We start from the raw sequence: 27,713 nt of genomic DNA on the forward strand, positions 1-27,713 counted from the left end.
GACCTGAGCCTAAGTCAGATGCTTAACTGACTGAGCCACCCAGGTGCCCCTCTTTGCTGGTCTTAACCTTCCTGCTGCGGTAATGGTAGTTATGCGGGTGAGCTTACTGTCTTCTGAAAAGACAAATGTGTACAGAGAGTAGAGAACAGCATTGTGGGACTTTTAAAAAACATTATGAGTCCTTTAGAGTTTAACATTTGCGTTTATTTAGATCTCAGAGTTTTTTATTTTTACCAAAAAATTAAGCATTTCAAATATATACAGGAGTATATGAGGGGCACGTGGGTGGCTCAGTCCCTTGCGTGTACAATTCTTGATTTCGGCTTAGGTCATGATCTCACAGTTGTGAGACTGAGCCCCTCATGGGGCTCCAGGCTGGGCATGGAGCCTGCTTGCCTTCCTCTGCCTGCCTCTCTTCCCCCACCCCCCCCGCCCCGAAAAAAAATAAAGACAGAAAGAAGGAAAAAGTACCTATCACCAAGTTGAAATGTTTCTATTATTCTTTAACATTCTTGTGAATTTACCTGTGCTTGTACCACCACCACCACCACCACCACCACAACAAAATGTAATGCAAAGGGCAGGGAGAGTTCATGCATTTAATTTTAGGTCACTTATACCATTTCCTGATGGAGACAATCATATCACACTTGTGTTTCTTCCTTTCTAGTCCTTGTATCTCTTCTCTTTTTCCTTTCTTTTTTTTAAATGTTTTTATTTACTTTTGAGAGAGAGAGACAGACACAGAGCATGAGTGGGGAGGGAGCAGAGAGAGAGGGAGACACAGAGTCCGAAGCAAGCTCCAGGCTCTGAGCTGTCAGCACAGAGCCCAACGTGGGCTGTGCTCTCATGAACCGCGAGATCATGACCTGAGCTTCTGAAGTCGGACTTTCAACCGACTGAGTCACCCAGGCGCCCCTCTTCTCTTTTTCTTATTCTACTAGTTTGCTAAGGCTGCCGTAACAAGGTACACAGACTGGGTGGCGCAAACAACAGAAATGTATTTACTCACAGTTTTAGAGACTGGGAGTCCAAGATCAAAATGTTCAGCAGGGTTGATATCTTCTGAACCTCCATCTATGGCTTGTAGATGGCTTTTTCCTCGTGTCTTCACATGGTCGTCCTCTGTGTGTGTGTCCTAATCTCCACTTCTTCATTAGGATATAGTCATACTGGATTAGGGCCTGCTATAGTGACCTCATTTAACCTTAACTATTTCTTTAGTAGCCCAGTCTCCAAATACAGTCATGGTCTGGGTTACTAGGGGTAAAGACATCAACATAGAAATTTTAAGGGGATACAGTTCAGCCCATAACACTATACTGGCTCAGCTGTCTAATACACTCCTAAATTAAAGCAGTGATTGTGGGCATCCTTGATTTGTTTCTGACCATAGAGAGATTTTAAAGAGAATGTTCTTTTTTTTTGAGAGAGAGAGAGAGAGAGAGAGAGAGAGAGAGAGAGAGAAGATCAGGGGAGGGGCAGAAGGAGTGGGGGAGGACAGAGAATCCAAAGCAGACCCCAAGCTGTCAGGACAGAGCCCAACGCGGGGCTCGAACTCACACACCATGAGATCATGACCTGAGTCCAAGTCGGCCCTTAACCAACTGAGCCACCCAGGCACCCCTTAAAGAGAATGTTCTTAAAGTTTCACCATGGAAAGTGATCGTTGCTGTGGTTTGTAGATACCTTTCACTAGATTAAAGAAATTCCTTTCTTTATCTTGTTTGCTCTCAGAAATCGACTTTGGAGACTTTCCAACCCCATGAGGGCTCTCTTCACAAGTTAGAGTCAGAAAACGGAAATACCTGGCCTTCCTAACAGCGGGGTTTAGAGACATGGCCTTGGCTCTGTCCAAAGGCTAATGTGGAAAGAGCAACCTGAGGCCAAGGAGGCAGCATGCTTAACAGAGTCCAGTTCTAGCATATAAATGGCATGCGGGGGAGGGCGGTGGATACGATGGTGACACTTTCCTCAGATACCCCCGAGGTGGAAGCCCCTCATCCGTCCAGTGTCGTGGTGTGGTGTTTGGCTTTGTCACTAGAAGATTAGCTTCCAGTTCCTGTTATTCTGCAACCATCCTTTTAATTAACTTTTTTCTGTCTAAACGCCGTGTCATTTTCTGCTGGTTGCTACGAGGAACGTTTTTTGGCCCAGTTGTCCTCCCTTCCACTCTCTCTGAGTATGCTCTCTGGTCCTTCCCTAGGTTTTTGAGCTGGGCCCTCCAATTTATGATTTTCCATTATGTTTATTTTCTAGTACATGCATTTTTCACATCTTTACTGAGATATAGTTTACATATAATTCGCCCATTTAAAGCGCACAGTTCACTGGTTGTTAGTATGTTCAGAATTGTGCAACCACCACCAGCATCAATTTTAGAATATTCTCATTACCCCAAAAAGAAACTCCACTCTCTCTAGACATCTCCCATTTCCCCCAAGTCTCCTGGAGCTGGGCAGTGTACTTGCTTGCTGTTTGTAGAGATTTGCCTGTTAAGTATATGCATTTTAAATTGCCCCTGGGTTCTGCTTTCCTGTGTCCGACAAACTATTTTTAATCATAGAGGAATTATTGTTTATCCCCTTTTATTGTTTCTTTCTAGATATCACTTAGATATTAACATAAGAGGCCTTATGTTTGGTAAGTTGATATTCGGGATTCATGGCTATTGAATATATATGAAAATATTATTCTTAGATCTCTTGGTGAAGTTGGCAGTTACATTTCCTTAGATGATCCAACACAAATGCACACTATTACTTGCTCTGTTTAAAGTAGTATGAAATCTAGATCCCCTGAAATAAATGAACTAATTCTCCCTCTAATGAGCTCCTGGGGACTTCCTTACTTCTCTAGGTTACTTGGATTGGAATCGTATCATTCATTAAGTGCTTCCAGTTTTCTCATCCCTTCTTTTTAACCCCCACACTCATTACCATATTTAATTGCCTTGATATATACCCAGGGTTTTTTATGTTTATAATTGTACGAAATACATTTTTTCTTTTTCTCAACTTGCTCCCTTGAAAAATTTCAATCCCATAGAAAACTTGAAAGAACAGGACAATGAACACCTGTATACTGTCGTTTAGTTTCACCCAGTTAACATCTTGCCGTATTTGAACTTCTCTTCCCTCTGTGTCTCATGTATTTTTTTTCTGTACCATTTGAAAGTAAGGTGTAGTCACCATGACATTGACTCCTAAATACGATCTAATTAGTATACTTAATATTACATCCTTATTCAAGTTTCCACTTGTCCCCAAAATGTCCTTTTTCTTGTTTGCCTTTTCTTTCCTCCTTCCCTCCCTTGCTTCCTTCCTTCCATAGTATCTTACCCTTTGAAATTCTGAATCCTTCTTTATGTCTTTAATTTTCAAATATCCTTATTTTATAGGCCCAGTCAGATTGGACTGTTTCTGGGTTCCTGCCCCTGACTGATCGTTTTGTAATTTTTGACATGAAGCTCATCGCAAGCAGGGTGTAGAAAGTCCAGGCCCAGGGCCACAGGCCTCAGGGGAGACTTTCCTTGCTCTGTGGATAGACAGACCTTTCTCTCTCTCAGTTTCTGGCACTTGGGGATTTCCAGTCTTTTCTTTTGTTCTCCAGTTGTATGAGATATTTGTAGCAGTAGGGTTTTCTATTTCTGTAGGCTGTCCTATTAGTCTAACTGGAAGTTCCCCTGACTTTCATCTTCAGAATTGAGACTTGGTGCTTCAAAGAATGTTTACGGTCACAGGTTTACTCTTCTGCGAACTTCCAGCAAGTGTCCAAAGTTGTTGTCTTTCTCTCCATCGAGCAAATCCTGGAATCTTAGCTCCCAAATTATTCGCCCTGATTACAAAGTTCTTACAAATCCTTATAATTTTTTACATAACTGGGGCTTGGAGAAGGGATGGGGTGATGGAGCCGTGTAGGGAGGGTAGTGATGTTGTCTGAAGTCACAAGTGTCTTGTTGCTTAATCTTTCAGCTCTTTAGGGGGTCAGTACGTCAGCATGTCAGCATTTGAAATGTGTCAAAAGTGTTTGCTTTTCAATGTGATCGAGCCCCAGCAAAGTTTCTACCTTTTATAAGATGAGAAGGATCATGGTTCCCTCCCCTGCTGAGGTTGTAGTTTGAAGGATTTATGACTTTTTAACATTTTCTCTTTTTAGACAGGATCTTATTGTCAACAACAGATAGAAACTGTGGGTCCAGAGCATGTTTTCTCCTGTTTCTCATGAACTTTACCAGCAAATGATGGTTTAGGAGCTCTCAAAGCTGGGAGAACTCCATTTGGACAAACCCAGGCTTGGGTATGGTGGGTGTGAAACACTCATTTAAAAAAAAAAAAAAAACTTCTCTATAATTTTCAGTTTGCAAATTTGCTGCTGCCCCAATGTAACTATAGAAAACATGTTTTTTTCTCCTTGTGACCCACTTGACCTACATTTCCCCCCCCAAAATTATCTGTTGATCTCCCTCCTCCTATCTCATGTAATGCCAAGAATACTGTCCCAAGGAGGAAGAGAAGTTGTCTTTAGGCATAAATGGTTCAGAAATATCAGTTAACATTTTTGGTAATTGATTAACTTCCTTTAGTTTTAGAATTAGAAGGTAAAGGTTTCTGTGGTTGAGAAACCTTTACGGACTTTGGTTTTCCTTCTCTCCAGTAAGTGGTTAGACTACGTTAGTAGTTCTTAACTAGGGAAATGTTTCAGAATTGTCTGAAGAACTTCGGTTTAACTTTCTACTTTGAAATAATTATGGATGCTCTGGAAGTTGTGAGAATAATAGAGTGGCTTGTAGCTTTGTGCCGTTTCCCCCAGTGGTACATCTTCCATAACTTAATGAGGAAACTGACATTGGTACCCTTGGCACAGTCCACAGACCTTATTCACGTCTCACCAGTTTGACATGCACCCATTTGTACATTAGGCAGTTTTTGCAGTTTTATCACATGTGTGAGTTGGAGTATCGACCACCACAGCCAAGATAGAGCGTTCCATCTCTGCAGAGATCCCTAGCGCTCTCTTCTGTGATCACGCCAATCCCCCTTCCCCCATTCCTAACCCCTGGCAGCCACTGAGCTGTTCTCCATCTTTATAAATTCATAGTTTTGTTTATGTTGTATAAATGGGATCATACAGTATGTCACCTTCAGGATTAGCTTTTTTTACTTAGCGTAATTCCCTTTCTGTGTTGTTGTGCGTATCAGTAGCTCCTCCCTTTTTTGGGGAAGGTTAAGTATATTTCATGATATGGATGGACCATAGTTTATTTAAGCCACTTGAAGAACTTTAAAAAATACTAATCTGCTGGGGCACCTGGGTGGCTTGGTTGGTTGAGCGTCCAACTTCGGCTCAGGTCGTGATCTTGCAGTTCATGAGTTTAAGCCCCGCATCGGGCCTGCTGCTATCAATGCAGAGCCCGCCTCGGCTCCTTTGTCCCCGTCTCTCTCGGCACCTCCCCTGCTCGTGCTCTCTTTCTCTCTCAAAAATAAAATAAAAAACAGTAAACAAAATTCTTACAAAAATACCCACCTGCTGGTACACCCTACTACCACTTCCACCACTGCCCATCTCATATATATCTTTTGCTATGCTTGTTTCGTCATCATATGCCTATTCATCTATCCGCTCTTCTATCCATCATCCATCAATCTGATGTTTTGATACATTTCGAAGTAAATTGCAGACATCCCTATACTTCCCTCTAAATATTAAGTAACCTCTACACCCAATGTGGGACTTGAGATCAGGAGTCACATGCCTTTCTGACTGAGCCAGCCAGGCGCCCTTGTAATTTCTCTTGATGTAAAATTTACATACGATGAAATGCACACATTTTGAGAATGTGTTCACTGAGTTTTGGCAAATGCACATACAAGCACATTTCAAACTCCTATCGAAATAGAAAAGTTACATCACCCTACCAACCTCAGATTGTGGGTCAGTAGACTTACAGTAGACTGGCAGCCCAAGCATGAGCCCAAGCAAAAGGTCCCTAATTTTGATGAGACCGAGTATGACGCATGTCTTTCTAAAGAACCCCTGGTGACGTGATAGACCTTCTTCAGGCCCAAAGACTTGCTTAAGGTGAGGCTAGGTCTTCTCATCTCAGGGGTGAGTGACATCCTTACTCCTGCAAAGCCACCTCCATCCTCGAGGAAACAGGTCCACCGGAGACAGTAAAATGAGATAACGGTGCAGCAGACACAATGTGACCACCACATAAACTCTACAATCAACATTTTCCTGTATTTGCTTGATCACAAATCATTCATCAGTGCAATCCTTCACCAACCTATCTTCTAAACTGTTTCGATGCCTTTCCCCAAATGCAGTGTTAAGCTCTGCATGATCTCCTCTGTGATTCTGCTCCTTTGCAGCACAAGCTTAGAGAACTAAAACAGAGCTGGTAGCCCATGTGAAAATGAAGAGAATCTAAGCTTGCAGATGTGAGAAGCATTTTCGTTTGCTGCCATTGGGGAGATGACGTGTGTATTCCCCAGGCTAGCTAGACATCCTGTGACTTGGCTCCGTGAGGCGTCTGTACTGGAAGCGAAGGAGGAACCTCCCGAGGAAGTGGACTCTTTCTTAAAGTCCTGGCTAGGTAGGCTGACTGCCTTCCTGAAGCCCTATTTATAGATCCCAGAGGAAATCTAGGGGATTTTATCTCACTTCCCACCCTACCTTATAAAATTAGTTCAGGTGGGTGGTTAGAATCCTAATGTTAAACAGCAATTATCTAAATATACATGTAAGGTAGGAACAGAGGGTCAGAAAAGAATTATATTCTCCAACTTGAGGACTCCAGCTGACAAGATAAAAACTACAGTGCCCAATATCTGCAGCCGTCAAGGGTTGAGTGTGAGCCTAGAGGTTTCCTTCTCTTTGCATCCGTAATTCCTATCATAGGTGTGCCTCATGCTGCAAAACACGATTCGTGTATTAAATAAGCAAATTTGACTCATCTAAATAGTTTTCTTCATAAGCTCAGATTATGTCTTTTCAGTCTATGCTTTGGTATGACACTTCACATTGTCGAGAAAATCTTGACAGGAAAAGAATCTGTAGGGTATTTCCGGTTGGCCTGAGCTCCCTACGCCTCTGCTGTAGTGGCCGTGGGCTTATTTGGTTCATCCTGGTGGCTCAGATTCTTCTGTTACATTCCCTGTGGTGGTCAGCGTCTTTCCAAGCTCAGGTCAAAACTTTGCTTCTCATTGAATTATGTGTCTCTTCCTTCGGTGTATAGGTTCGCTTCCGTTTTACTGTATTTAAAAAATTTTTAAATTTTTTTTAATATTTATTTTTTGAGAGAGTGCAAGAGAGTGAGCGGGGGGAGGGGCAGAGAGAAAGGGTGACAGAGGACCTGAAGCGGGCTCAGTGCTGTCAGTGCAGAGCTGGACATGGGGCTCAAACTCACAAACCATGAGATCATGACCTGAGCTGAGGTCGGACACTCAACTGACTGAGCCACCCAGATGCCCCTATTTCATTTTATTTTATTTTATTTTTCAAGATTTTTTTTTTTAAGTAATCTCTACATCCAATAGTGTAGTGTAGAGTAATCTCTATACCCAGGCTCGAAGTCACAACCCTGAGATCCAGAGTTGCACACTCTTCTGACTAAGCCAGCCAGGTGCCCCAGGTTTGCTTCTATTTTAAGCTATTTCTTCCTTCCTTGTTGACAGTTCACTCTGTATGCCCCCGTGTACCCAGCAGGGCCCCTTAGTTTCCTTTAGTTTTGTAGTTCCCATGGAAATGAAAGAAGCCCATGTGGAAAATAATCAGCCTGATGTGTGTACTTGAGCAGCATAAGGTCTCTCTGTACGCTTGTGTTCCAGAGCCCTGGCTGTTCTGCCTGCCTTGCTGATCTCTCCGGGTCAGAGGACAAGCTAGGCACAGACTGAGGTCTAAGAGCCGGGACAGAATCCCCATCAGGCCTGGGTGAGAGGGAAGAGTGGGGAGGGGGTTAAGGGGTGGAGACAGCCACAGGGGAGATCACTGTGGGCTTTTGAGGCCACACACTGGGTGTTCAGTCTTGACTCTGGTATGTCTAATTAAGGGTCTAGAATCATTGCTTTTTTACTTTAAGAACCGCCTTAATAACTTCACAGTCAATAATACGGGTGCGCCGTGCTTCCCTGACCGGCTCCTCCGTCTGAGTGCTGTGATGGCACCACTGTACTGCTCTGAGATTTCTCTCCTGATCTCAGTTCCCCTGGGAGGCTGACCTTACCCGTTCATGTGGAGCATCACCTCTCCTGGAGCATGAGACCTGCTCTCTGGGGATGGTGCCTTGGCTCTGACTGCCCCCGTCGGTTGGAGGATCTTAGCCTCTCCTTGTCTCTCACACCTGGCCTTTCATACTGGTCAGGTCCAAACAAGAGGATCCGACTCTCTTCCTGGTCTGTTCCCTTGTGTAGCTCTCTTGTTTTAGAGTAGTAATTGAAGGAGCAGGGCGTCTGGATGAACCTGTTCCTGTGATCTTATCAGCTTCCCAGGGCAAATGCAGAAAGAAGGCCTTTGTAATCGGCAGAGTGGGTGGGCCAACACTCTCATTTGTAGAGGGATGGCTTTCCTCTCCCAACAAGCAGGGCCCGGCATCATCCCCTGCCGCATCGATGCAGGAGAGAATTGAGAAGTGTGGGAACGTTGTTTGGGCTTTTCCCCCTGCTCCCACGTTACTGTTTTCTAAAGGAATTATTTCTCTGGTTTAGATAAAGTGGTGGCGCTAGCTAACTAGAATCGAGAACCACTCCTCCTTTGTTTTTCCAGTCCCCCGCTCCACCAGGATTTTGAATTTCACCCTTCTTGTGCAGAAGCAGGGTCCTGATTTAAGGTCCTAGCATCTCTTGTTGGGAAGAACTTGGTCCCCGGCCCTTCGTGTGGTACTGGCCCCGGAACAGGTCTTCTCGGAAAGCCTGTGGGCTTGACGACGGGCACCGCTTGGCTCTCCGGGAGAGAGAGCTTTCCTGTGCCCATAGAGCCGGAGATATTTGGACACACCAGCTACCCTCTGGAGCAAGAAACCCCTTCTTGCTGGTCTGTGGAATGTCACTTCTGCTGGAAACGCGTAAGAACGCAATGCCCATTGATCTCGTCAAGTGAGCCTGGTGGCCAAAGACTTTGATTTTACAGAAGAAAAAGCAGCATAAAGTCTTATGGGGGGAATTATTGCCATTCCAACTGAAATGAGTTTTCCCTGGGAAAGTCAGCCTCGTCTCTCACTGGGCATATCCTTGAAGGACTAAGGGTGTCTCTTGCGTCACAAGCTCTGAAAAAAACAAGTGATGTTCCTGCTCCGGTATTTCCTCAATAAAGACATTTGCTAGTCCATGACCCAAAGCTGTCCCTGAGCTGCTCAGAATTTAGATCCATTCCTTTGCTGAGCTGGCAGGTTATATTTATATATAATCGCGACTGTTTGCTAGTAGAGAAAATTCTGAAGGCTGCAGTCATTTTAGCTCTTAAATCTGATGATTATTTCTGTAGGTTCCCTTCCCCATATCACTTTAGAAGCCTTCTTTTAGGGACACTGGGATGGCTCGGTCAGTTGAGTGCCAAGCTCTTGACTTCAGCTCAGGTCATGATCCCAGGTTGTAGGATAGAGCCTGCATTGGGTGCTGCGCTGAGCGTGGAACCTGCTTGGGATTCTCTCTCAGTGCCTGGGTGGCTCAGTCAGTTAAGCATCTGATTCTTGATTTTTGGCTCTGGTCCTCATCTCACAGTTGATGAGTTCGAGCCCTGCGTCAGGCTGGCAGCGCAGAGCCTACTTGGGATTCTCTCCCTCCTTCTCTCTCTTTTTCCCCCCTCCTGTGCTTGCTCTTTCTCCTTCTCTCAAAAATAAATAAACTTAAAAAAAAAAAAAAGATTCTCCCTCTGCCCCTCATGTACTCTCTTTCTCTAAAACAAACAGAGTCTTTTTTTTCCAATGTCTAGTTTAAAATTTAAGGATCCATAAGATGAATTGAAATCAGGGGCACCCAGGTGGCCTAGTCAGTTAAGCGTCCAACTCTTGGTTTCAGCTTGGGTCATGATCTCACAGTTTGTGGATTTGAGCCCGGCGTCGGGCTCTGTGCTGACAGCTCAGAGCTTGCTTGGGATCCTCTCTCTCCCTCTCTCTCTGCCCTTCCTCTGCTCTCACGCTCTCTGACACCTTCTCTCTCTCAAAATAAATGAACTTAAAAAAAAAAAGATGAACTGCAATCTTCCTCTTCAGAGGTCAGGGCTTAAGGAGGTTGACTGAAAGGATCATCTCCTTCCACAGATCCCAGTGGACATTTTAGTTCACATTCCCATCAGCCAGTGCTGGCCAGAAACCCCATAAAATAAAGTATTGGGCTGAGAAGTCCCTCTTTTTTCAGTGATGGTCATGTGTTCCAGTGGCTGTGGCCAGAACAGGTTTCAGAGTCTGGTACATAGTTCCATCTGAGGTTGGTGTTTACCTTTCTTGGTTAAATAGTAAATCTGGCACTGGCACTCTACGAATGGGAACTGGATACTCATACAAAGACTTGAAGATCTTGAAGTTCACACATCGTGTGCAGGAGCACAAACTACCGTGGACTTACCTCATGGAAGAGACTTAAAAAAAAATTTTTTTTTTAATGTTTATTTACTTTTGAGAGACAGAGAGAGTGTGAGCAGGGGAGGGGCAGAGAGAGAGGAAAACACAGAATCCGAAGCAGGCTCCAGGCTCTGAACTGACAGCACAGAGCTCTACGTGGGGCTCGAACTCACAAACCGAACCGTGAGGTCATGATCTGGGCTGAAGTCCGACACTTAACCAACTGAGCCACCCAGGCGCCCCTCATAGAAGAGACTTTTAATGCCACCAGGTTCAACCACCTTCCGTGGGAATCCCCTTGGCAAGCAGCTAGAAAACCTAAGAGTTCTCTGCCTCTGGTCATTTTTATTGCCAGAAAGGCAAGACGAACAGGATTGCAGTGTGTGGACGTCCTTCATTCCCTAAAGTTAACCGAAGTGAAAATGAGTCAGTGTTACCTGGCTTACTGCTTTGAGAATCTGTTGATGTCCTTCATTTGTTCTGAGGTAAGATTTCCCAGCAGGCCTGTTTTGGGAATGTCACTCCAGTGAGTGTGTAAACTGTTCAGTCTTTGAAGGGCAGGTGAGCATCCCGTGGACTAAGCTTGCTCGTCGAGCGAGCTGGTAAAGGTGACATTTGGCTCCCTGCAAGACCCTGACTCTGTTTAAACTTCTCGGTTTTCTCAGGAGAACTTGGATCCCCCGACGCATTCAGCCTTGTAGCATTTCCCAGTTCTGTTTCTTGGGTTGTTGGAATTCAAGATTTAGGGTTTTTATTCTGAGTCATGTGGTTGTATTTCCTTTCAGATTTGTTCAGAATCTCCTGGGGTTTTGCCTCAGTCAGAATCCGATGGCTTCTTTGAAAACTTCCACCCTGCCAGCCTCCTCCTCCGTTTGCCTGCTCCTTTGACTCCTATGTAACTCAAATGCTCGTTTTGTGCTTATTCATGCCAAGAGGATTTCTGGTCTCAACGAATTTACTGAGGTTGTCCCAGTACAAATATAGATGGCGACAGGGTTTTGTTTTCTTGTTTGCTCAGCAGAAATCACTGGGTTTGATTAACACCTGGAGCATTTTTTAAATGACTTAATTTGGTCCTGAATTGAGAGGGGCTCCAAGAGGACGAGCTCCTTCAGCCCCAAGACTAAAAAGCCCTCCCTTAGCCACGAGGCTGGCTGGGTCAGGACAGCAGGATGACCAGATTCCTGCTGTTGTTTCTTGCACTTTCTCTGAGTCTCTATCACTTAAAATAATGTTTGTTTATTTATTTTTGAGAAAGAGGGAGCACGAGTGAGGGAGGGGAAGAGAGAGAGAGAGAGAGAAAGAGAGAGAGAGAGAGAGAGAGAGAGAGAGAATCCCAAGCAGGCTCTGAACTTTCAGCACAATCTCGCTCAACCGTGAGACTCAATCTCTCGAACTGTGAGATCATGACCTGAGCTGAAATCAGAAGTTGGACACTTAACTGATTGAGCCACCCAGGCGCCCCTCTACCATTTTTGAACCTTCTAGTTCTAGTTCCAGAGTCAGAGGTCTTAGGACATAGGAGTGGAAATAGCTTTACAGGAGAGAATGCTGACTTCATAAACCAACAGAGAATTCATCATCCCTGGCCTCTGGATTGTCCCCAGCAACTGCTTTGCCGGGAAGTCAGTGGAGTGAGTTCTATAGGTCTGCCTGGGGAACTGCTTTTTTCACTGTGAGCTGTGTGTGGAAAGGGCAGGGACCAGTGCACACTGTAAACCCCCGTTAACAAATGTGGGGGCTGAGAGAGAAGCCTGGATTATATCCAACTGGTCCTATAAATAGCTGGCCTTCCCCCTTTCCTCTTCTTTCTCTACAGGGGTGCAGATAGAATAGTAGCCTGTCCTGTTAGGTGGGCCACTCTCATCAGTGGTGTGCCGGTTTTTCCTTTTTGGCTCCCAGTCCAAGGATGGTTTCCCCATACCTGCTGGCTCAGCACCACTGCAGGCAGCAGGAACTGAAGGGAAGAAGAGTGGCCAAGGCCTCACAGAAGAGTGCAAGGAGTGGTTACAGATGGGGACAGCTTGCAGGGGAATTGGAGCCTTCCTGGACAATAGGGATCCCAACCCTTCATAGTGGACTTGGGCAGAAGGTACGCAGCAGACCTCATCACGTTGCTTTGAAAAGACATGTTTATATTGAGTTTGGTAACTTGATGAGAGCTTAGCAGCAGCTAGTGCTTCCTGCTTGCCTCTGGTACAGCTTTGGGTCTTTGGTTCCAGGAGAATTGTTCCACGTGGTCCCTTTCCCCTTCTCCTTTAAATAAATCAAGTCTCACCACCCAAAAGATGCACTAGGCTCTCTGCACATCTTAGTTAAGAGTTTTTGACCGCGTTGGCTTTTTCTTGTTCTGGCTCTGTGCTGCTGCCATCCCAAGGGCTGCTTCATGCTAAGCTTTTCATATTTGAATGTGAATAACTGGCTACTGGCCTTGATCTCCAGCTGCCTGAGCATTTGGGAGCTGTGAAGGGAGCCCTCACAGTGTCCTAGACCTGTCTGCTGTAGGCAGAGCCTGCTATCAGAACGGCTTCCAGATTAGATTACAGGACTCATTATAGACACTTTGCAGTCACCCTTCCTGTTTCTTGGTGTCAAATATCTGTGGAATTTGAAAAAAGAACAGCATAATAAATCAAGATCAAGCATGATAAATCTCTGATACTGTGAAGGGATCAGAGAAAACTATAGTCTTTTTATTTTTGTTTGTGGTGAACTGACTTAGTTGGGCTCGGAACCAGTCTCTGCCATCAAAAGAAGCCCATCTGTTGAAGTTTGTTCTTAGGTCTTATTTGATCCTTCTGTTTTTAGATGTGAGCAGAGGAAGATTTGGAGCCAACGGTTTCAGTGTTTTACTCTACCTGTAATGATTAGGAGTTGCAGAAATCAATTTAAAAAGTGGACTAAAGGGGCGCCTGGGTGGCTCAGTTAGTTAAGTGTCTGACTTCAGCTCAGGACATGATCTCACTGTTTGTGAGTTCGAGCTCCATGTCGGGCCCTGTGCTGACAGCTCAGACCTGTTTCGGATTCTGTGTCTCCCTCTCTCTCTGTCCCTCCACCACTTGTGCTCTGTCTCTCTCTGTTTCTGAAAATAAGTAAACACTAAAAAAAATAAAAAGTGGACTAAAGGTGTTAGGCTATTAGATTTAACCGCTCCCCTCTCTCTCTCAGCCATCTTTTTGTTTCATTTGACTCTAGGAAGTCATGTTGTTTATGTTCCTGTATCTTTTCCACCCCCCCCCTCCGCCCCCACGATTCCTTTGCACTTACCAACTCTAGAGGAGCAGATAGAGAGTTGGGACAGGGTTATATGACCAGACCTCTGGTGTCATTATATTATTTGTGATTATTTGTGGAAAACCCAGAAGCACTTGAACATGTCATTGCTGAACCAGGTGATGGGCAGTTTTCTAACCTGGGTGGTCCTACCCTGGGTGGCAGGACTGGGGGGATAAATCCCTTCCACACACGTGAGCACCAGAGCCTTGAGGTCCTCCCAAGCACACCGGTCTCAAAAGAGAGTTTAGGAGTCCAGAAACCTGGGTTGTAACATTGGCTGCACCCTTGATTTGGGGGAAGACTTCTGAGGTTATATCTTCATTTCTCCCCCGTGCTGCGAGGGTACTGCATTTCTTAACTGCAGGAGGGGAAGCCAACAAAGTGAGGCAAGACGATCTCCGTAAGACTGCCTGGTGGTGACTTCCCTTCAGGGGACATGATAAATGCAGACCGTGTAAGTGGAGCTCTGGTATTCTGCTGGCAGATTTTCTGATGGCTTGGTCGGGAGTGACCAAAGAGGAAGACATGAGAAGTAGGCTCCCTGTGTCCCAGTGTGACTTCCATCCCACCAGGTTTCCTGACACGGTTCATCGTTTTGCCACCAGCTCGGTTTAAAGTGTTAATTTGTGGAATCAGCTTTGTAACAGCTTCTGACCTGGCTGAGGCCTTCTAATGAAAACTGGCCTCTAGACGTAGTAGTTCCCGCAACTACTACCCGAGAGGTTCCCGTGCCCGAGAGCCTGGCGGCTGTGACTGCGAAGAACATTGGTTTATAGCATATTTCCCTCCAGTTAATCTGTGAAAGAAACTTAAAATCAGGTTATACTTTGGACTTGACAGAGTATCAGTGTTCTCGCTGTTATGCTGCTTAGAAGGATCTAAGCAAATGGCTGTTCAGTGACTTCAAAAGAATCGAGACAGTTTGAAGAACTTGCTTTGACAGACCTGTTATATCTCATTTATAATAACACGCTTAGAGCCGTGTTTGTCTAAGAGCACCTCACACGGAGGCAGTGCTGCGTGGATGCTCCACTGGAAACGCCGGCAGGCACAGCCCTGGGAGTTTAGGGCGCCAGACGCGACACCTCCTGTCTCTTCAGAAATGGCATCTCTTAGTCACGTGGGAAATACTATTCCTTTCGTAAAATCTCTCGAGGCTTCTGAAGAGCTGGAGAGGTTTCTGTGGACAGTGGCTCAAGGTCAGTGCTTTGACCTTTTCCTGAGGTTCAGAGTTGCTCAAGTGAGATGAATCCTTTGCCAGAAAGAGCTAAGAGTGAGTGCAAATATGGAATACGTCTTTACCTTTTTGCCGCAGCTTTGGCCACATGCACCTGAGTTCACTTTGCCACTCAAGTTCATAGCGGTGGGTGTGTAACAGGGTCACCCAGGAGCTGGGGTGTTCCAGTGTCGCTCCTTCAGGTCACTGTAAGTGGCGGAGGCTTAGTGGGGGTGGGGATGGGGTGCTGCACGAGGGTCCAAGGAGAGGCATCGAGGGGCGTCTTCTGAAGTTTAACAGTCAATGTGAATAACAAACATCCCCTTACCTTTTCTCATAGAGGCTTTAAAAAGCCAGGCGTATTAATTCTGAAAATATTTTAGACTATTTATCATGTGTGAGGCTTCCCAAGTCCTTTTGTTGGACCTGGGAACAGTACTGCCTTTCTTTAGGGGCAGAAGAGCCCCGGGTCTTCCCTGAACTGAAGGGGACCCTCGGTAGGGGAGAAAACCACGGTGATCCCTAACTTTAAATCCATAAGGCTTAAAATTAGCAGGAATCTCAGAGATATAAGCCAGTCTCCTCGCTTTATAAGGGAAAAAATGGGCACTCAGAAATGCTAAGTTTGTCCAGGTTAGAGACAGACCCTTGATAAGAATGCTTATACTTTTAGCTGCCTGCTTACTCCTTTTTCTACCACCCCACCCCCACCATCCCACCCCACATCTTCCCGCCCATACCACACCGCCCACACCACACCGGTCGCAAGCTGGACACTCTGGAGTGCCTTCAGGAAGGTGGGGAAGGGTGCCTCCAGCCTGTGCATTCCCGGAGGCCAGGGGTAGATTCCAGCCTAGATTGGGGTGGGTGTAGATAGCCAGGCTCCACCTGCTTTGACATTTTACCTTATCCCCCTTCGTCTCTGACCCTCTGCCGCAACCCCCCCCCGCCCCCACCACTGCCCTGCCAGGTTCAGCATTTGCCCTGGATAGGTGTTCGTGTTATGTAGCTTTGAAAAAATATATGGTGGCCTTCATTTGCGTGTTTTAAATTTTAGCCCGAAGACTTTGATTTCATTTTGGGAAAGTATTTGAATTAATTAATGAATGAAGATCATGCACTATTGGTTTTGAGAGTGGATAATGAAGTTTGTGAAGTCACCCTGTGAGCTCTGAGGTTCTGCGGCTGTCACAGGGGTGAGTGCTTGTGAACACCTTGTCCCCCTGCCACTCTGCTCATGTGGTAAGGGCAAGACAGTTCTTACCAGACAGAATCAGAACGAGAACGGAGAAGACTCCAGGCACAAAGCTGTTGCCACTTTTGTCTTCGGTAATAAAGGGGGGGACAAGTGGCCTTTTGAGTTGGCTGTGACCTCCCTGTGTGTCTGCCTCCCTCAGGCCAGGTGAGACTAGACAGGTGGGAGTTGTCTCCCAGCTCATAATCTTTGCTACAGCACAGGGTCCATTCCTCATTATTGTCACAGCTCTTCCTGTGGATTTCTAGATCACCCAATGGAGGAGAGGGATATTACTCCTGGAAACATCTCTCCTACCTTGAGGCTTGCATTAGTTCAGCTTGGAGAGAAGGGCCTGATTTTGTACTTACTTACATTTATTTTTAACGTTTATTTATTTTTGAGGGACAGAGCATGAGCAGGGGAGGGGCAGAGAAACAGGGAGACACAGACTCCGAAGCGGACGCCAGGCTCTGAGCTGTCAGCACATGGGCTCAAACCCATGAACTGGGAGATCATGACCCGAGCTGAAGTCGGACGCTTAGCTGACTGAGCCACCCAGGCGCCCCATAGAAGGGCCTGATTTTAAACCAAAATTCAGTTGCTGTGTCCTTGATTGAAAAGGAAGAACAAGTCACTTTGGTTTGCTTGGTTTTATTCCTTCTTCCCTCCCCACCTCACTTCCCCATCTGGTTCTTCATATTATCCTGAGGTCTGTCTGTCTGGGTTGTGCTCGAAGCTCTGATCACTAAAGAGCTGTCTGACCTTCACCTCCCTGGGCCTCATTTTCCTCATATGGGAAGTAGGAATAATAATGGTGCATAGCAAGGAAGTTCCAGAGATTAAATGCAGCGATGCGAGCAAGGCGCCCAGAACTTGTTCCTGGCCCTTCAAAGCAGCTCTGAAGATGGGAGCTACCGTTCTCATTTTTTTCTTCCTCTTCCTCCTCTTCCCACTGTCCCAGGTGGATGGAAAAGCTAAATGAGCAGCAAACTGAAAGTTGCTGTAGCAAGAGAATTGAGATTCTTTTCTGGCTGCTCTTGGCTATCCTTGCAGTATTTGGCATGAGTGTGTCTTGTATTGGTGAGAGCCAAAGGGGCTTTTCAGAAAGACCTGTTGCCCGGCCCTGCCCTTGGCTCATTGTGCGTCCTCCCCAGCCTCACATGTGCCATCCTGTGTCCATCACAGGGCCCAGCAAAGGTCAATGTGGAACACCAGTAGCTGGTACGCTGGGTTCAGACCCGGTGGTACCGGAATGCTGTGTTCAGTTAATTCAGACCGATGAGGCTGCTTTTCACGGGGGCACGGAGGATACTTCTCGCCTTACCTTCTGTGAGAGATGGGCTTTGTTCCTGTGTTCCTTCCTCAGTAGCTTTCGTGCCTTCAAATAAGGAAAGGGTGGGGGAGCCTGAGTGACTCAGTCAGTTAAACAGCCGACTCTCGGTTTCGGCTCAGGTCATGATCTTGCAGTCATGGAATCGGGCTCTGCACTAACAGTGCAGAGCCTGCTTGGGATTCTTTCTCCCTCTCTCTTTCTCTGCCCGTCCCGGCTTGTGCGTGCATGTTATCTCCTTCCCCCCTCCCTCTCTCCCTCCCCCTTCCTCGCCCTCCCTCTCCCTCCCTCCCTCCTTCTCCCTCTTTCAAAATGGATTAATAAAACTTAAAAGAAAATAAGGAAAAGGAGAATGTGCTTCCTTGGAGTGAGAAACTATAGCAATCCCATTGTTTTGCTGATTATAGTATTACACAAGCTAAATGCAGGCAGGCCGAGCTGGAAAGGGAGAAGCGGAAAGCAAAATGATAAGAAAGCAGGGATGGGGGGGGGGGGGCCTCTTCACTGCTCATCCCAGCACAGTTGTCCAGCCAAAGAGGTGCCGGCTGCTCCTGCAACTGGGGCTGTGGGGCAGCTCCCTTGCGGGGATGGCCCCAGAGTACCACCATCTGCTGCAAACTCTATCAGGGTTTTTTCGGCCAAAATCACCGTTCGGACCCAGACTGTTGGTCGTGCCTTCTTGCTAAGTAGCAGGAATCTCTTTTGCAGAGATCTGGGGTTAATTATGGTGGGGGTCAGGAGGTAGGAGAACTTAACAAAACTTTGTCTTTTTTTGATTCTTGTAATTGTGAAAGTAATTGGAGTGCATTATCACAAAATCAACACAGAGTGTTTAAAGGAAAAGATTGTGTCCCTTCTCCTATTCCAATCTCCCCGTCTATGGGTAACTAGGTGGCCACTGTGACACATGGGTGTGTCTGTGCTGATGCCATTGTGTGTGGGTTTCTTTGTTTTCTAAGGGTTTCACATTCTACATATTATGCTGCAACTTTTGTAAAAAAAATTCAATTTGTGGAGAAGTTAGTATACAAAAGTTTTACCTTTTTATTTTGGCAGTCTGATAGTCCATCATATGGACATTCCACAGATTATCAGCCAGACCTCTATTAGCCTTGAAAATAAGGGGATAGTTTGAAAGTCTGGTTAACAAGCCACTTGCCTCTTCCCCTCCATTGGATGAATCCCCTTTCCCAGCCCTTTAGCATTTGGGTGGGGGATTGTCTCCATAAAAACTGAGCAGGAGTTTGTAGACTTGGTCAGGCACTGAGACAGGAGGATCAGACAAGAGGATCAGACAGGAGTCTGTACTGTACCATGAGGCTCCAAACTTCCTTTCCTGTTCTATTTTGGAATTCCAGGGGTAGAGGCAAGAGTTTAGAGGATCTTTCTTTGAAGAAACTGAGCTACTACAGAGGAAAGACCTATAGATACTAACATTTGGTCACCAATGAAAAATCTCTCTAGCACCTCTGTTACCAAATTCCAAATAAAATATCAGCTAACCACTCTCATAGTATATTGAGAACATACATATCACAAACAAATACTATTTTTGCCCAAAATGCAAGGATGGTTCAACATCAGAAAACCTGTTTTATCAATAGACCAAAAGAGGGAACACATGATTTCACTTGATACAGAAAAAGAATTAGGTCATTCAGTCCATTTTATGTTTTAAATTCTCACTAAATAATGATAAAAGGAACTTTCTCAATTTGACAAAAGTTATATAACAAAAATCTGTAGCAAACATTATATCCAATGGAAAAAACTTTCTTTAACTTAATAATGGAGATCCTGATCAACAGGTTAAGGAAAGAAAAAGAAATTAAATGTAAGAATTGGAAGGGAAGAGATAACCCTTTTTGTTTTCCTCATGATGTTATCAGATATAAGATGAATCTATAGTATCAGATTGTATTTCCCAATGTCTGCATTAACTGACTAGAAATTTAAGAAATAATAACAGAACAAACCATAAAGTGTCTGGTATTTAACTGAAGCCATTTGTAGACTCTCTACTGGAGATCTAAATAAAAGGAAAGATGTTCTGTAATCTTGCATGAGATCCAATATTATAAAGATGATAATCTTTCCTTCTGATTGATTTATAAATTCAGTGCTATTCCAGTAACTATGGAGTAATAGATTACCCCAAAACCGATGAGCTTAAACAACAGTAATCATTCTCACTATTTTGTGAACCAGTAATTTGCACCTCTGCACATGACTAGTTGAGGCAGATACGAAGATCACTCTACATAGAAGGGAAAGGAACATAGACCCCATCTGTCGATTGAGGGATGTTAATATCACATTGTAGAAAGAGTGTGTGGGGTGAGATATATATTGGCACAACTATCTTTGGAAAATATAGTCTGCCACAAGTGCAGTTCTCCTTGGGACTCTAACTGGATTTTTTTTTAAATCTTTTATTGATGAATGCATTTGAAGTAACAAAGTCAACTTTTAGAAAAAAGAGAAAAGGGGGACTTTTACACCAGATATTATGAGCTATCGAACTATAGTACTAAAAGCAGTATAGTGTCTATGCAAGAATAGGTAAAACAGACAAAAATGGAATGAAGATCTCAAAGATAGACCCATGTATCAGTGGGACCATAATTTGGTATAAAGGGGCACCGTGAATCTGTGAGGAAAGGATGGATTGCACATTAGATAGTGTTAGGATAATTGACTTACTAGATGGAAATACATAAACCGGATCTCCACATAATGTCACATAAAATTCTAGAGGAATTAAAAGACCTAAATGAGAGTGGTAACACCGCAAAATTAATACAGGTCCACCTTTTCTTATACACAAATCTGAAACCCAGAAAACTCTGAAAACTGGAAGCTCTTTCATAACCCACATGGCAGCAAAACTTAGTTGAGATTAGGCTGTTTATTTGTAATCATTTATTTATCCTGCTTGTGTGAACATCACAGATTTCATTGCAGTTTTTTAAAAAACTTATAAAACTTGCAAATATTCAGAAAAATTAAAATGATATCACAGTGGACACCCACATATCTAGTACCTGAACTCAACACTTAGCATTTTTGCTGTATTTGCTTTATCTATATATGTGTGTATATATATATAGATTTTTCTGTTCTTTCTTTCTTTCTTTCTTTCTTTCTTTCTTTCTTTCTTCCTGCTGAACCATTTGAAATAAGTTGCAAACATTGTGAAACTTTACATACTACTTACTACTACATATAGGTAGTATAAGAGAAAGGACATTGAGAAAGGACAAGAGAAAGGACATGCCCAAGAGAAAGGACATTTTCCTACAGAATCACCATATAATTGTCACACTTTTAAAACTTAACAGCAATTCCATAATATCAATACCCAATCCATATTCAGACTTCCCCCATTTATCCCCAGAATGTTTTTCCCCCACTCAATAAATGTTTATTGAGCATTGGAACATTATTTATTGTTCATTGAACAGTGTGTAGTGAACATTATTGAACATCTGCTATTATAAATCACTATGGAAAATACAAAAATAAATTTAAAAAACTAAATAAACTAGGCATGTTCACTATCCTCAGGAACAATCTAGTGTGGGAGATACAAACATACACATAATATACACATACACATACACAAAATATCATGCAAGGCAGACTGCAGATAAAACTCTGTAAGACATAGGGTCATTGATTCCTTCTGGAAGGGGGTTCCTCCCACTGTAGCATGTTGGGAGAACTGCCAACTCCCTGGTCCTAACCCAGATTCCCCTCTGCTCAATCTTCAGATTCAAATTTGAAGGATATTTGGTTTCAGACCAAAAATATATTTGTCAGCTGTCTTTACTGAACTAAGATTTTTAGTCAAGGTTCATGCATTACATTTGGTGGTTGGTCTGTTTCTTTAATTTCTCTTGATTCACAGCTCTGTGTGTGCATGTGTGTGATACTGACATCTTATAAAGACCAGAACCAACTGACTTACAGAATGTCCCTCATTCTGGGTTTGTCTGATTGTTTCCTTGTGGTATCATTTACTCTGTCTATACTTTCCCTGGTATTTCTTTATAAACTGGAAGCTGGGTCTAAAGGCTTGATTGATTTCAGCTTAAACATTTTGGTGAAGAATGTAGGTGTTCTTGCTGCATACTTTGTATTGTATCACATAAGGAGATAGGTACTGAATGTCAGGTTTTTCTACCATTACAGTTCTGTTAAGTTTGATCATATGGTACGATCGTGACCGCCAAGGCTTCCCCTGGTGAAGGTATACTTTTTCCCTTTGCAGTGAGCAACTTACTACCAGGGCTGTTGTGACTTGCAGGTGTCCTCTTCTCTGGTAACAGAATGATTTTATCATTCTAATGATAAAATTTAATGGTTTTCATATCTATTGATGATCCTTGCCTGAATCAATTATTTCTTTGGTGGGTCACTTCAAAACTGTAATTATGTGGGGCTGTCCCAGACGTTAATAGAGGCATTGCATAACATCACCTTTCTTAAGTCTGGAACAGTCTCAATTCCAAAACTCCCAGGCCCCAAGGTTTGCAGATGTGGGATTATAAAGAAGTAGGAGGAAAAGTAGAATGTCTTTGTGTCACAGGAACAAGGAAGAACTTTTTCAAGCACAAAAAGGCAAAAACGTAGTTGGTATTTAAAGCCTCCATACTCAGAAGGGAGAAGATGTAGAAAGAGAATAGTAGAGGGTCCGGACTGAGCCGTGGGCATCAACTATTATCCTGGGGTTGGGAGGAAGAGGAGAAAACAAAACAGGAGACAGAAGGAGCCACTAGCAGGGTGAGAGGAAAGCCGAAAGAGTGCAGCACGGAAGCCAAGTAAAGAGAGCACGTCAGAGAGGAGCGCTGGCCTGGCCTGTGCCCCTGGGAGAGCCCGTGCAGATGAGGACCCAAAAGCGACTCGTAGGTTTGGTGGCACCAGGCCAGCGGTGCCCTTGATGAGCCATTTTGACGGAGTGGTGAAGGCAGAAGTCTCATGGAGGTGGGTGTGGGGTGAGAGGGAAGAGGCATTAACAAGTATGGACAACCTTTTGGAGGAGTTTGGATGCAAAATGATGAAAAAAAAAATGAGAGATAGCTGTCAGGGGAAGCTGAGTCAAGAGAAGGCATTTTTCCAAAATTGCTGAAATCCCAGCATATTTGTTTGCTGATGGGAATGATTCAGTAAAGAGCAAAAAAGTAAAACAGCCACATTCCGAAAATCATGATCCACGTTTCACGAGCACACCTGTAAAGCGGGGTGTGCACATAAAGTACATTAAAGGGTACCTCCTGGAGCAGAAGGTCTGCAGGGAGGCGAATGGAATGACTTGAGGGCGAAAGGAAACGAGATGGGCCTTGCACAGGCCCGTGGGCCATGAACTGTGGGCTGTGTTAAATCGGCCTTGGCAACCAGAGGGCAGGAACAAAGATCAGCAAAGAGCAGCGTGATGTCTCTGACCTGTTGCAGTGACACCACCAGTCAGCCAGCCCCCCACCCACAGACATGTGAGGTGACAATTAGGTCCCTTGTAAAGTCTCACAATGCTCCCTTTCCCTGGAAACTGCCGATGGATGCCCTCCATCCTAAGGAGGGAGCAAACCGAGAAAGAGGAAAACCTGGAATCCCGGGAAGGGGATCTAGCAAAGGAGGAGATGGTAAGATGGTGATGTCCTTCTAGGATGTAGACGACACTGTTATCAATACCTCCGGGAGTTCAGCTGGGGACTTTTTACTTACTTGTAGCCTTGTACCCTTTTGTAGTAGGTAGAAGTTGTGTTGTAAGGTATCTGTGTCTTAACCAAGCAGTTTTACTATGTGAGACTTACCCAAAGGATGATACTGGACACGGTGCCCAAGATACTCAGTTGCTGTCGTGATGTAGTGTTGTTTCTAATACTGAAAAACTGGGGACTGCCTAAATGTCTATCTGTCGGAAATTAGCTAGAGAAATTATATCTCCGTACCACGTAACCATTTCTTAAAAGAGATGAGGGAAGTTGTATTATTTCCATGTAAAGAAAATATATTTAAAATGAAAAAGCAGGGGTGCATGGGTGGCTCAGTCGGTGAAGCAGCCGACTCTTGATCTTGGCTCAGGTCATGATCTCAAGGTCGTGAGATCAAGCTCTGAGTCAGGCTCTGGGTGGGGAGCCTGCTTAGGATTCTCTCTCCCTCTCCCTCTGACCCCTCCCTCACTCTTGAACATGGGCTTTTCTCTGTTTCCTTCTTTCTCTCAAAAAACAACAACAACAAAAAAAAAAAAACAGATTTCAGGGTGCTTCCTGGCTCAGTCAGTAAAACCTGTGACTCTTGATCTTGGGATCGTGAGTTCAAGTCCCACTTTGGGCATGGAGTCTGCTTTAAAACAAAGCAGATTTCAAAATCCTGGAGATGGCATGATATTAAAAAAAAATGAAAATATAAATATCCAGAAATATATTTTACAAATAAAAATCTATTGATCTACCTTGGGGAAGAAAAGTATCACGTGAAACAGGTCTCAAAGTTTGGAGCCGAGTGCCCGCGTTCCTCAAGAGCACATTGCCCTGGGAAAGCCTTGGACTGGAAGAGCATGGCAGTTAGAATTAGCGAACGTCTTATAACGTGCTTACGTGACTGGGGGGCATCCCCACACGGTGCGCCATCCCCAGTGAAGGTACCTTGCCTGGCCGAGGTCCCCGTGTGTGTGGGGAGCAGCCCGCGGGGCGGCCGCGCTGGTGCAGCAAACCCCTTCCTCGGGAGGCTGCGCCGAGCTCTACTCCACACCTGCCGTTCCTTTTTCACAGATTGTCTCCTTGGTTGCTTTTGCCTTTTAAAGCCAAGCTCGAACATCGGTCGGTCCAAAAAGTGAAAGACCCAGTGACCTGGTTTTGGAGCGTGACCTCTGGAGGCAGAGCGCCCCAGGTGCGTGCAAGGGCTTCCAACACCAGCTGCCACCGTGAGTGAGTGAGTGAGTGAGTGAGCGAGTGAGTGAGTGAGTGAGTGAGCGAGTGAGTGAGTGGTTCTGGGTCCGGAGTCTGTGCAGCAAACTTCCACGTCCCCGGCCAGCCATCGTGCCTCCCCCTGGGGCACGGAGTGTAATCTCCCTAATCCAAGTTTGAAATGTGGCCCTGGTGGCCGGGGCTGGAGAACACACTTCCCTTGTCGCCCTGCGTCCATTTCCTTCCTTGTGTGAGCCTCTTTTCTGTCTGCCAAATGGACCCGAGGCTGCCTCACCAAGTTATTTTGGATGCACTCAAAAATGCGAGGGTCCACTCCCACCTCCCCAGTTCCATTCAGCACAGGGATGGAACCGAGCTGACGCCTGAGGAGAGCCAGTGGGGCCGAAGAAAGTGAGAAAAGGGGTACTTCCTGCCGCTCGTTAGCCACAGAGGTGAACGGCGTTGTCTTACCATCTGAGTGAAGGTTAGCCAAAGTCAAGACGTAGCCCTTTAGCAACACCACTTTCCAGCTAAGAGAAACAAGAACAAAAGGAAAGAAAGTAAGAAGAGTCGCTCTGCAGATAGATATCTACAGTTTGGGAACTTCATTTTTTTGTTTTGGTTGGGTTTTTTGCTTGGGATCTCAGCGTACGTACTGTAAATATTATTCCTAGCTGTGCCCTTCTACTTCCAGTATCCGTGGTATTTGCGCTCATGTTTAAGTGTGGTTTTTTAAATATTATGTTCCCTCAGGGCCCAGGCGGGGATCCTCAAACGTTCTCCTAGAGTGGGCTTATCTGTTCCCGTGGCTTTTTTTTTTTTTTTTTTTTTTCTGTTTTAAGTTGATTCTACCCTCATGAACATCCCCAGTCCACCTCTTCCCTCTGGGCCTCAGCTCCTACACCAGACACGCCAGCTGTCTCCACTTGAATGTCTCTCAGAGTCCTCAAGACTTGGTGTGTTCAAAACTGCCCGTCATCTTCATCCCCACCCCCTTCCCATAACCCGTCCTCTTCCTAGGATTCATACCTTCATAAAAACCACTGTTTACCCACTTCCTGATGCCAGAAACTTGAGCGTCATTGTTAACTACTCCTGTGCCCATTCCTCTAACTTCTAAGATAACAAACCCCAGAGTATGAACCCCTTAGAGATCTTTGTAATCCATACGCTTTTCTCCCGGGGTTGGGCACGGTATATAAGAGGAAGCAGAAAATTTTAGTAATCAAGATAATAATTGTTCAGGGTCGCGTTGACCAGATGTCCCTCCTGGATTCTGAGTCTGCCAGATGGCCCATTGGGCAGCCAGTCCGGAGGCCCCAGTGGCATAGGGACCTTAATGTTTGCCAGGGGTTGGCAGGGCAGTGGGGTAGCCTGGCCCACACCTGCTTTTCTCCATTCACACCACTTTGGGCCTGAGTGACTGCAGCAACCCCCTAATTGCTCTGCAGGCTTTCAGACCAACCCAGTCCATTTACTGCACTGTGACCAGAGTAGTGTTTCTAAAATGTTCTAAAATCCAGAGTTTCTGGATAGTTTGTAGTATTTCCGGAATGAGGCACCTAAGTTCTCTGTGTGCCTCACAAGGCCCTATCAGATCTGATCCCTATCTCCCTCTTAGCTCTCACATTTTTTTTTTTTTTGCCATTCTACCTGTCAACATTTTTTTAAAAATGAAACTTTTTAAAAATTACAGTTTAATGTACATATAGAAAAGTGCTTATATTACATTTTAAGTGTGCATTTTGATGAATTTTCACAAACTGAGCAACTCCGTAACCAGCATCCCAGGAGACCGCTCATGCCCCTTTCCAGTCACTGCCCCTCTAGCAGGTGACAGCCATCCTGACTTGTAAAACGTGGATTTGTCTTATAATTGTGCTTTAATTAGATAGAATCAGAAACCATATGCTCTTATGTCTGTTTCCTTCCTCAACAGTATGTTTATGAGACGCGTCCGTATTGTTAGGTGCATATTCACACACCTTCCATTTGCTTTGCTGCAGTAGTTTTCCATTATACGAATACACTACTTTTTTTATGTGTCCGTTTGCTCTTACCCTCAAGCTGTGTAACAAAATAGCCCCAAACTAGAAGGTGTAAAATAACCGTTATGCTCACAGATTCTGTGGCTCTGGTATTTGCTTGGGGACAGCAGGAGCAGCTTGCCTCTGCCTCCTGATATCTGGGGCTTCGGCTGGAAAACCGGCTGGCTGGGTGCTGTGTCTTGATGGTCTGTTCACTCACATGTCTGGCTCTGGCTGAGACCTCAGTTAGGGCTCTCAGCCAGAACGCTGATGCGTGAGGCCTCGATGTTTGGCCTGTGCTTCCTCGCAGCATGGCAGCTGGGTTCCAGGGGGAGGGTCCTGAGACACAGCGAGGTGGCAGCTGAGTCTCTCGTATGACAGCCTCATGCATCATAGCATCTCTACTCGACCCACTTGGTCAGAACAGTCACAAACCCGTCCAGGTTTATGGGAAGAGAAAAGATTCCAGAGCTTGGTGAAGACCGGCAAGGTTCTGGAAGTGTATGTGGGACTGGGAATACTCCTAAGGCCATTTTTGGAAAATACAGTCTGCTACTCCATGCGACTGGTGATGGATTTTTACCTCTTTGATCCAGCCACACTGATAATTTTTTTAGTTCTTTGAGAGAACAGTCCTCAGGCCTTCTGCTCGCCCAACCTAGCTGCCTGGCTGCCTCCTACTTACCCTTTAGTCTCAGCTGAACCGTTCCTGCTTACCAGAAACCTCTCTGACGTCACTGCCTCCTCAGCCCCAAGCCTCAAGATCTCAGGGAGGGCTCTGCTGCCAGTTGCATTTGGCACGTTGTCCTGTCCCTGTCCTAGCAGTGATGATGAGGTGGTCCCCCTGCCTGCATACCCATACATATGCAGCCCCCATCAGAGTTTAAGCTTCATGAAGGAGCGCTTTCTGCCTTGTATGCCAACCAGTGCCTGGCACTTATATGCCAATCAGTGCCTGGCACTTAGCAGTTGTGGGTTGAGAGCCTCCCATCAGCCCCCTTCTTTTTCTGGTAAGAAATGTAACCAGAGCTGTGACATGAGTCATCCAGCCGGAAGTAGGTGCCTCTGGGACCGGCACTCCCAGGTCCACACTCTGAGGAGAGGCGTTGCAGCGGATGGGCCTCCTTTTGAGCCACCCCCACACCTTCACCTCTGAAAGGC

The 27,713-nt window shown here is 45.2% G+C and overlaps 1 protein-coding gene and 1 long non-coding RNA gene across 4 annotated transcripts in view; both read left to right on the forward strand.

Moving 5' to 3' along the window:
• Window positions 1–27,713, forward strand: part of ZNRF1 (zinc and ring finger 1) — a 104,025-nt gene that overhangs the window by 42,079 nt on the left and 34,233 nt on the right. The window lies entirely within an intron of this gene.
• Window positions 21,643–25,325, forward strand: LOC122234375. The gene is made up of 3 exons (XR_006212155.1): window positions 21,643–23,259; window positions 24,391–24,508; window positions 24,874–25,325. It is a non-coding gene; the product is annotated as an uncharacterized LOC122234375 (long non-coding RNA).

Source organism: Panthera tigris, chromosome E2 (genome assembly GCF_018350195.1).
Source record: "Panthera tigris isolate Pti1 chromosome E2, P.tigris_Pti1_mat1.1, whole genome shotgun sequence".
Classification (NCBI taxonomy): Eukaryota; Metazoa; Chordata; class Mammalia; order Carnivora; family Felidae; genus Panthera; species Panthera tigris.